The sequence below is a fragment of the Triticum dicoccoides genome, chromosome 1A, assembly GCF_002162155.2.
Source record: "Triticum dicoccoides isolate Atlit2015 ecotype Zavitan chromosome 1A, WEW_v2.0, whole genome shotgun sequence".
NCBI lineage: Eukaryota > Viridiplantae > Streptophyta > Magnoliopsida > Poales > Poaceae > Triticum > Triticum dicoccoides.
This window is the reverse complement of record NC_041380.1, coordinates 194,776,212-194,785,228: the sequence shown is the minus strand read 5'-3', so window position 1 is coordinate 194,785,228 and position 9,017 is coordinate 194,776,212.

Sequence of the window (9,017 nt, the reverse complement as noted above, 5' to 3'; positions counted from 1 at the left end):
AAGGGGGGGGGGGAGGGAGGAGGAGGCCGGCCAAGGGGTGGCACACCCAAGGGGGGGAGTCCTACTCCAAGTAGGATTTGCCCCCCTTTCCTATTCCCACAAGGAGAAGGGGGGAAGGAAAGAGGAGAAGTGAAGGAAAGGGGGGCCGGCCCCCCAACCCTAGTCCAATTTGGTTTGGGGTAGGGGGGTGGGGGCGCCACTCCCTGGTTTGCCTCCTCTCTTCCACCACTAGGTCCATGAGGCCCAATAACATCCGGGGGGGTTCCGGTAACCCCCGGTACTACGAAACTCATCTGAAATGACCCAAAGCATTCCGGTGTCCGAATGTAGCCTTCCAATATATGGATCTTTATGTTTCGACCATTTCGAGACTGCTCGTTATGTCCGTGATCTCATCCGGGACTCCTAACAACCGTCGATCATCAAATCACATAACTCATCATATAAATCATCATCGAATGTTAAGTGTGCGGATCCTACGGGTTTGAGAACTATGTAGACATGACAGAGATACATCTCCGGTCAATAACCAACAACGGGACTTGGATGCTCATATTGGTTCCTACATATTCTATGAAGATCTTCATCGGTCAAACTGCATAACAACATACGGTGTTCCCTTTGTCATCGGTATGTTACTTGCCCGATATTCGATCGTCCGTATCATCATACCTAGTTCCATCTCGTTACCGGAAAGTCTCTTTACTCATTCCGTAATGCATCAGCCCGCAACTAACTCATTAGTCACTTTGCTTGCAAGGCTTATAGCGATGAGCATTACCGAGAGGGCCTACAGATACCTCTCTGCTACTCGAAGTGACAAATCCTAATCTCGATCAATGCCAACTCAACAAACACCACCGGAGACACCCGTAGAACATCTTTATAATCACCCAGTTACATTGTGACATTTGATATCACACTAAGTGTTCCTCCGGTATTTGGGAGTTGCATAATCTCATAGTCTTAGGAACATGTATACGTCATGAAGAAATCAATAGCAATAAACTAAACGGTCATAGTGCTAAGCTAACAGATGGATCTTTTCCATCACATCATTCTCTATTGATGTGATCCCGTTCATCAAATGACAACACATGTCTATGGCTAGGAAACTTAACCATCTTTGATTAACGAGCTAGTCAAGAGGCATACAAGGGACACTCTGTTTGTCCACGTATTCACACATGTACTAAGTTTCCGGTTAATATAATTCTAGCATGATTAATAAACATTTATCATGATATAAGGAAATATAAATAACAACTTTATTATTGCCTCTAGGGCATATTTCCTTCAGTCTCCCACTTGCACTAGAGTCAATAATCTAGATTACATAGTAATGATTCTAACACCCATGGAGTCTTGGTGCTGATCATGTTTTTCTCGTGAGAGAGGCTTAGTTAACGGGTCTGCAACATTCAGATCCGTATGTATTTTGCAAATCTCTATGTCTCCCTCCTTGACTTGTTCATGGATGGAATTGAAGCGTCTCCTGATGCGTTTGGTTCTCTTCTGAAATCTGGATTCCTTCAACAAGGCTATTGCTCCAGTGGTCACAAAAGATTTTTATTGGACCCGATGCACTAGGTATTACACCTAGATCGGATATGAACTCCTTCATCCAGACTCCTTCATTTGCTGCTTCCGAAGCAGCTATATATTCCGCTTTACACGTAGATCCCGCCACGACGCTCTGTTTAGAACTGCATTAACTGACAACTCCACCATTCAATAAAAATACGTATCCACTTTGTGACTTAGGGTCATCCGGATCAGTGTCAAAGCTTGCATCAACGTAGCCGTTTATGAGGAGCTCTTTGTCACCTCCATAAATGAGAAACATATCCTTAGTCCTTTTTAGGTATTTCAGGATGTTTTTGACCGCTGTCCAGTGATCCACTCCTGGATTACTTTGGTACCTCCCTGCTAAACTAATAGCAAGGTACACATCAGGTCTGGTACACGGCATTGCATACATGATAGGAACTATGGCTGAGGCATAGGGAATGACTTTCATTTTCTCTCTTTCTTCTGAAGTGGTTGGGCATTGAGTCTGACTCATCTTCACACCTTGTAAGGTAGGCAAGAACACTTACTTTAACTGATCCATTTTGAACTTCTTCAAAACTTTATCAAGGTATGTGCTTTGTGAAAGTCCAATTAAGCGTCTTGATCTATCTCTATAGATCTTGATGCCCAATATATAAGCAGCTTCACCGAGGTCTTTCATTGAAAAATTCTTATTCAAGTATAGTTTTATGCTATTCAAAAATGCAGTATCATTTCCGATCAACAATATGTCATCCACATATAATATCAGAAATGCTACGGAGATCCCACTCACTTTCTTGTAAATACATGCTTCTCCAAAAGTCCATATAAAACCATATGCTTTGATCACACTATCAAAGCGTATATTCCAACTCCGAGAGGCTTGCACCAGTCCATAAATGGATCGCTGGAGCTTGCACACTTTGTTAGGACCTTTAGGATCGACAAAACCTTCTGGTTGCATCATATACAACTCTTCTTTAAGATATCCATTAAGGAATGCAATTTTGACATCCATTTGCCAAATTTCATAATCATAAAATGCGGCAATTGCTAACATGATTCGGACAGACTTAAGCATCACTACGGGTGAGAAGGTCTCATCATAGTCAACTCCTTGAACTTGTCGAAAACCTTTCACAACAAGTCGAGCTTTGTAGACAGTAATATTACCGTCAGTGTCAGTCTTCTTCTTGAAGATCCATCTATTCTCTATGGCTTGCCGATCATTGGGCAAGTCAACCAAAGTCCACACTTTGTTCTCATACATGGATCCCATCTTAGATTTCGTGGCATCAAGCCATTTTGCTGAATCTAGGCTCATCATCGCTTCCTCATAGTTAGTAGGTTCGTCATGGTCAAGTAACATGACCTCCAGAACAGGATTGCCGTACCACCCTGGTGCAGATCTTGCTTTGGTTGACCTACAAGGTTCAGTAGTAACTTGATCAGAAGTTTCATGATCATCATGATTAGCTTCCTCACTAATTGGTGTAGGAATCACTAGAACTGATTTCTGTGATGAACTACTTTCCAATGAGGGAGAATGTACAATTACCTCATCAAGTTCTACTTTCCTCCTACTCACTTCTTTCGAGAGAAACTACTTCTCTAGAAAGGATCCATTCTTAGCAACGAATATGTTGCCTTCGGATCTGTGATAGAAGGTGTACCCAACAGTTTCCTTTGGGTATCCTATGAAGACACATTTCTCTGATTTGGGTTCGAGCTTATCAGGTTGAAGCTTTTTCACATAAGCATCGCAGCCCCAAACTTTAAGAAATGACAACTTGGGTTTCTTGCCAAACCACAATTCATACGATGTCGTCTCAACGGATTTCGATGGTGCCCTATTTAATGTGAATGCAGCCGTCTCTAAAGCATAACCCCAAAATGATAGCGTTAAATCAGTAAGAGACATCATAGATCACACCATATCTAATAAAGTGCGGTTACGATGTTCAGACACACCATTACGCTGTGGTGTTCCAGGTGGCATGAGTTGCGAAACTATTTCGCATTGTTTCAAATGAAGACCAAACTCATAACTCAAATATTCACCTCCATGATCAGATCGTAGAAACTTAATTTTCTTGTTATGATGATTTTCTACTTCACTCTGAAATTCTTTGAACTTTTGAAATGTTTCAGACTTATGTTTCATCAAGTAGATATACCCATATCTACTCAAATCATCTGTGAAGTTCTGAAAATGACGATACCCGCCGCGAGCATCAACACTCATCGGACCGCATATATCAGTATGTATTATTTCCAATAAGTTTGCTGCTCACTCCATTGTTCCAGAGAATGGAGTCTTACTCATCTTGCCCATGAGGAATGGTTCGCAAGCATCAAGTGATTCCAAAAGCCCATCAGCATGGAGTTTCTTCATGCGCTTTACACCAATATGACCTAAACGGCAGTGCCACAAATAAGTTGCACTACCATTATTAAACTTATATCTTTCGGCTTCAATACTATGAATATGTGTATCTCTACTATCGAGATTCAATAAAAATAGACCACTCATCAAGGGTGCATGACCATAAAATATATTACTCATATAAATAGAACAACCATTATTCTTTGATTTAAATGAATAACCGTCTCGCATCAAACAAGATCCAGATATAATGTTCATGCTCAACGCTGGCACCAAATAACAATTATTCAGGTCTAATACTAATATCAAAGGTAGATGTAGAGGTAGCATGCCGACGGCAATCGCATCGACTTCGGGACCATTTCCCACACGCATCATCACCTCGTCCTTAGCCAATCTTCATTTAATCCGTAGCCCCTGTTTTGAGTTGCAAATATGAGCAACAGAACCAGTATCAAATACCCAGGCGCTACTACGAGCATTAGTAAGGTACACATCAATAACATGTATATCAAATATACCTTTCACTTTGCCATCCTTCTTATCCGCCAAATACTTTGGGCAGTTTTGTTTCTAGTGACCAGTCTCTTTGCAGTAGAAGCACTCAGTCTCAGGCTTAGGTCTAGACTTGGGCTTCTTCGCTTGAGCAACAACTTGCTTGCCGTTCTTCTTGAAGTTCCCCTTCTTCCCTTAGCCCTTCTTCTTGAAATTAGTGGTCTTGTTGACCATCAACACTTGATGCTCCTTCTTGATTTCTACGTCTGCAGCCTTTAGCATTGCGAAGAGCTCGGGAGTTATCTTATCAATCCCTTGGATATTATAGTTCATCACAAAGCTTTTTTAGCTTGGTGGCAGTGATTGAAGAACTCTGTCAATGACACTATCATCAGGAAGATTAACTCCCAGTTGAGTCAAGTGGTTGTGGTACCCAGACATTCTGAGTATATGTTCACTGACAGAACTATTCTCCTCCATTTTGCAACTGTAGAATTTATTGGAAACTTCATATCTCTCAATTCGGGCGTTTGCTTGAAATATTAACTTACTAATGCTCCATGACGTTAAAAACGTCGTTGTATTCCCGATTCTAAGTCGTAAAGCATGGCACACTAAACTATCGAGTAGTCACCAGCTTTGCTCTGCCAGACATTCATAACATCTGGTGTTGCTCCTGCAGCGGGATTTGCACCTAGCGGTGCTTCCAGGAGATAATTCTTCTGTGCAGCAATGAGGATAATCCTCAAGTTACGGACCCAGTCCGTGTAGTTGCTACCATCATCTTTCAACTTAGCTTTCTCTAGGAACGCATTAAAATTCAAAGGAACAGTAGCACGGGCCATTTATCTACAACAACATAGACATGCAAAATACTATCAGGTACTAAGTTCATGATAAATTAAAGTTCAATTAATCATATTACTTAAGAACTCCCACTTAGATAAACATCCCTCTAGTCATCTAAATGATCACGTGATCCATATCAACTAAACCATGTCTGATCATCACGTGAGATGGAGAAGTGTTCAATGTGTCGGTGCTCTGGGAACGGGTGTCCCCAGACTTGCCTACCTGCGGCTTGCAGCGTGGCTCCACCAGCGGCCCCGTATGGCCCATCTTCACCAGCAAACATTCAAGACCCTTGCGAGGGGCCGAGCCTCACGAGGCGGACAACGCAAGACCTCCTTAGGGGCGGCCTCACCAGGCTAGATCGTGAGGGGCGGCGAGATCAAGGCAAGGGACACCTCGCGAGGTTCTTGTGACGCAAGCCATGACGACTGGAACCAGGCGGGCGCCAGCGCATGCAGTGTCCTCGTTTCCTCTTTGGTGCTAAAGGGGCAAGCGTAGAGGAGGAGTCCCGAGGCATCAGGCAAAGGTTTCCATATCGGTGCAACAAGACCAAGACCAGCAGGACGGCAAGACGGAGGTCATCGTGGAGCCCAAGACGGCGTCACCACCACAGCCTTTGGCAGGCGAAAACTACTTTTGTTAGGATAGCTTGTACTAGTTTTCTCCCTTCAAATTCGGCCGTTGTGGGATCCCTTCCCGCTCAATATTTTGGAAGTGGACCAGGGCCCCTATAAATAGGACTAGCCACCACCATAGGAGGGAGTGGGGATTCTGATCTTTAACCACACAAGCACACCAAGCACAAAACACATCTCCTCCCGAGGTTGTTCTTCCCTTGTACTGTTCATCCTTAGTTCAAGAGGCAATCCACCACATGATACGTCTCCAACATATCTATAATTTTTTATTGCTCCATGCTATTATATTATCTATTTTGGATGTTAATGGGATTTATTTTACACTTTTATATCATTTTTGGGACTAACCTACTTACCGGAGGCCCAACCCAAATTGTTGTTTTTTGCCTATTTTAGAGTTTCGCCGAAAAGGAATATCAAACGGAGTCCAAACAGAATGAAACCTTCGGGAACGTGATTTTCTCAAAGAACGTGATCCAGGAGATTTGGAGTGGGCGTCAAGAAACAATCGAGGAGGCCACGAGGCAGGGGGCGCGCCTACCCCTTGGGCGCGCCCTCCACCCTCATGGGCCCCTCGTTGCTCCACCGACATACTTCTTCCTCCTATATATATCCACGTACCCCCAAACATCTAGGAGCACCACGAAAACCTAATTCCACCGCCGCAACCTTCTGTACCCAAGAGATCCCATCTTGGGGCCTTTTTCAGAGCTCCGCCGGAGGGGGCATTGATCATGGAGGGCCTCTACATCAACTCCTTGGCCTCTCTGGTGATGTGTGAGTAGTTTACTTCAGACCTTCGGGTCCATAGTTATTATAGATGGCTTCTTCCCTCTCTTTGGATCTCAATACAAAGTTCTCCTCGGTCTTCCTGGAGATCTATTTGTTGTAATCTTCTTTTGCGGTGTGTTTGTCGAGATCCGATGAATTGTGGGTTTATGATCAAGTTTATCTATGAACAATATTTGGATCTCCTCTAAATTCTTTTATGTATGATTAGTTTATCTTTGCAAGTCTCTTCGAATTATCAGTTTGGTTTGGCCTACTAGATTGATCTTTCTTGCAATGGGAGAAGTGCTTAGCTTTGGGTTCAATCTTGCGGTGTCCTTTCCCAGTGACAGTAGGGGCAGCAAGGCACGTATTGTATTGTTGCCATCGAGGATAACAAGATGGTTTTTTTATCATAATGCATGAATTTATCCCTCTATATCATGTCATCTTGCTTAAGGCGTTACTCTGTTCTTATGAACTTAATACTCTAGATGCATGCTCGATAGCGGTCGATGTGTGGAGTAATAGTAGTAGATGCAGAATCGTTTCAGTCTACTTGTCGCGGACGTGATGCCTATATACATGATCATACCTAGATATTCTCATAACTATGCTCAATTCTATCAATTGCTCGACAGTAATTCATTTACCCACCGTAATACTTATGCTCTTGAGAGAAGCCACTAGTGAAACCTACGGCCCCCGAGTCTATCTTCCATCATATTAATCTTCCAACACATAGCTATTTCTATTGCCGTTTATTTTACTTTGCATCTTTAGTTCTCTTTATCATAAAAATACCAAAAATATCATCTTATCATATCTATCAGATCTGACTCTCGTAAGTGACCGTGAAGGGATTGACAACCCCTTTATCACGTTGGTTGCGAGGTTCTTATTTGTTTGTGTATGTGCGTGGGACTCGAGCGTGATATCCTACTAGATTGATACCTTGGTTCTCAAAAACTGAGGGAAATACTTACGCTACTTTACTGCATCACCCTTTCCTCTTCAAGGGAAAACCAATGCAGTGCTCAAGAGGTAGCAAGAAGGATTTCTGGCTCCGTTGCGGGGGAGATTTGCGTCAAGTCAAGTCAAGATTTGACTCCCCACAACGAGCCATTTCTGGCGCCGTTGCCGGGGAGTCTATGCACAAGTCAAGACATACCAAGTACCCATCACAAACTCTTATCCCTCGCATTCCATTATTTTCCATTTGCCTCTCGTTTTCCTCTCCCCCCACTTCACCCTTGCCGTTTTATTCGCCCTCTCTTTTTCTGTTCGCCTCTTTTTCGCTTGCTTGTTGTTTGCTCATATGTTGGATTGCTTGCTTGTCACGATGGCTCAAGATAATACTAAATTGTGTGACTTTACCAATACCAACAACAATGATTTTCTTAGCAATCCGATTGCTCCTCTCACCGATGTTGAATCTTGTAAAATTAATGCTGCTTTGTTGAATCTTGTCATGAAAGATCAATTCGCCGACCTTCCTAGTGAAGATGCTGCTACCCATCTAAATAGCTTTGTTGATTTCTGTGATATGCAAAATAAGAAAGATGTGGACAATGATATTGTTAAATTGAAGCTATTTCCTTTTCCCCTTAGAGATCGTGCTAAAGCTTGGTTTTCATCTTTGCCTAAAAATAGTATTGATTCATGGAATAAGTGCAAAGATGCTTTTATCTCTAAGTAATTTCCTCCCGCTAAGATCATCTCTCTTAGAAACGATATTATGAATTTTAAGCAACTTAATCATGAACATGTTGCACAATCTTGGGAGAGGATGAAATTAATGATACGTCATTTCCCTACACATGGTTTGAATTTATGGATGATTATATGGAATTTTTATGCCGGATTGAATTTTGCTTCTAGAAATCTTTTAGATTCGGCCGTGGGAGGCACTTTTATGGAAATCACTTTAGGAGAAGCTACTAAACTCCTAGACAATATTATGGTTAATTATTCTCAATGGCACACTGAAAGATCTACTAGTAAAAAAGTGCATGCGATAGAAGAAATTAATGTTTTGAGTGGAAAGATGGATGAACTTATGAAATTGTTTACTAATAAGAGTGTTTCCTCTAATCCTAATGATGTGTCTTTGTCTACCTTGATTGAGAATAATAATGAATCTATGGATGTGAATTGGTAGGAACAATATTGGTAATAACGCGTATAGAGGAAATTTTAATTCTAGGCCGTTTCCTAGTAATTCCTCTAGTAATTATGGTAATTCCTACAACAATTCTTATGGAAATTTTAATAAGATTCCCTCTAAATTTGAGACTAGTGCTAAGGAGTTTATCAATTTGCAA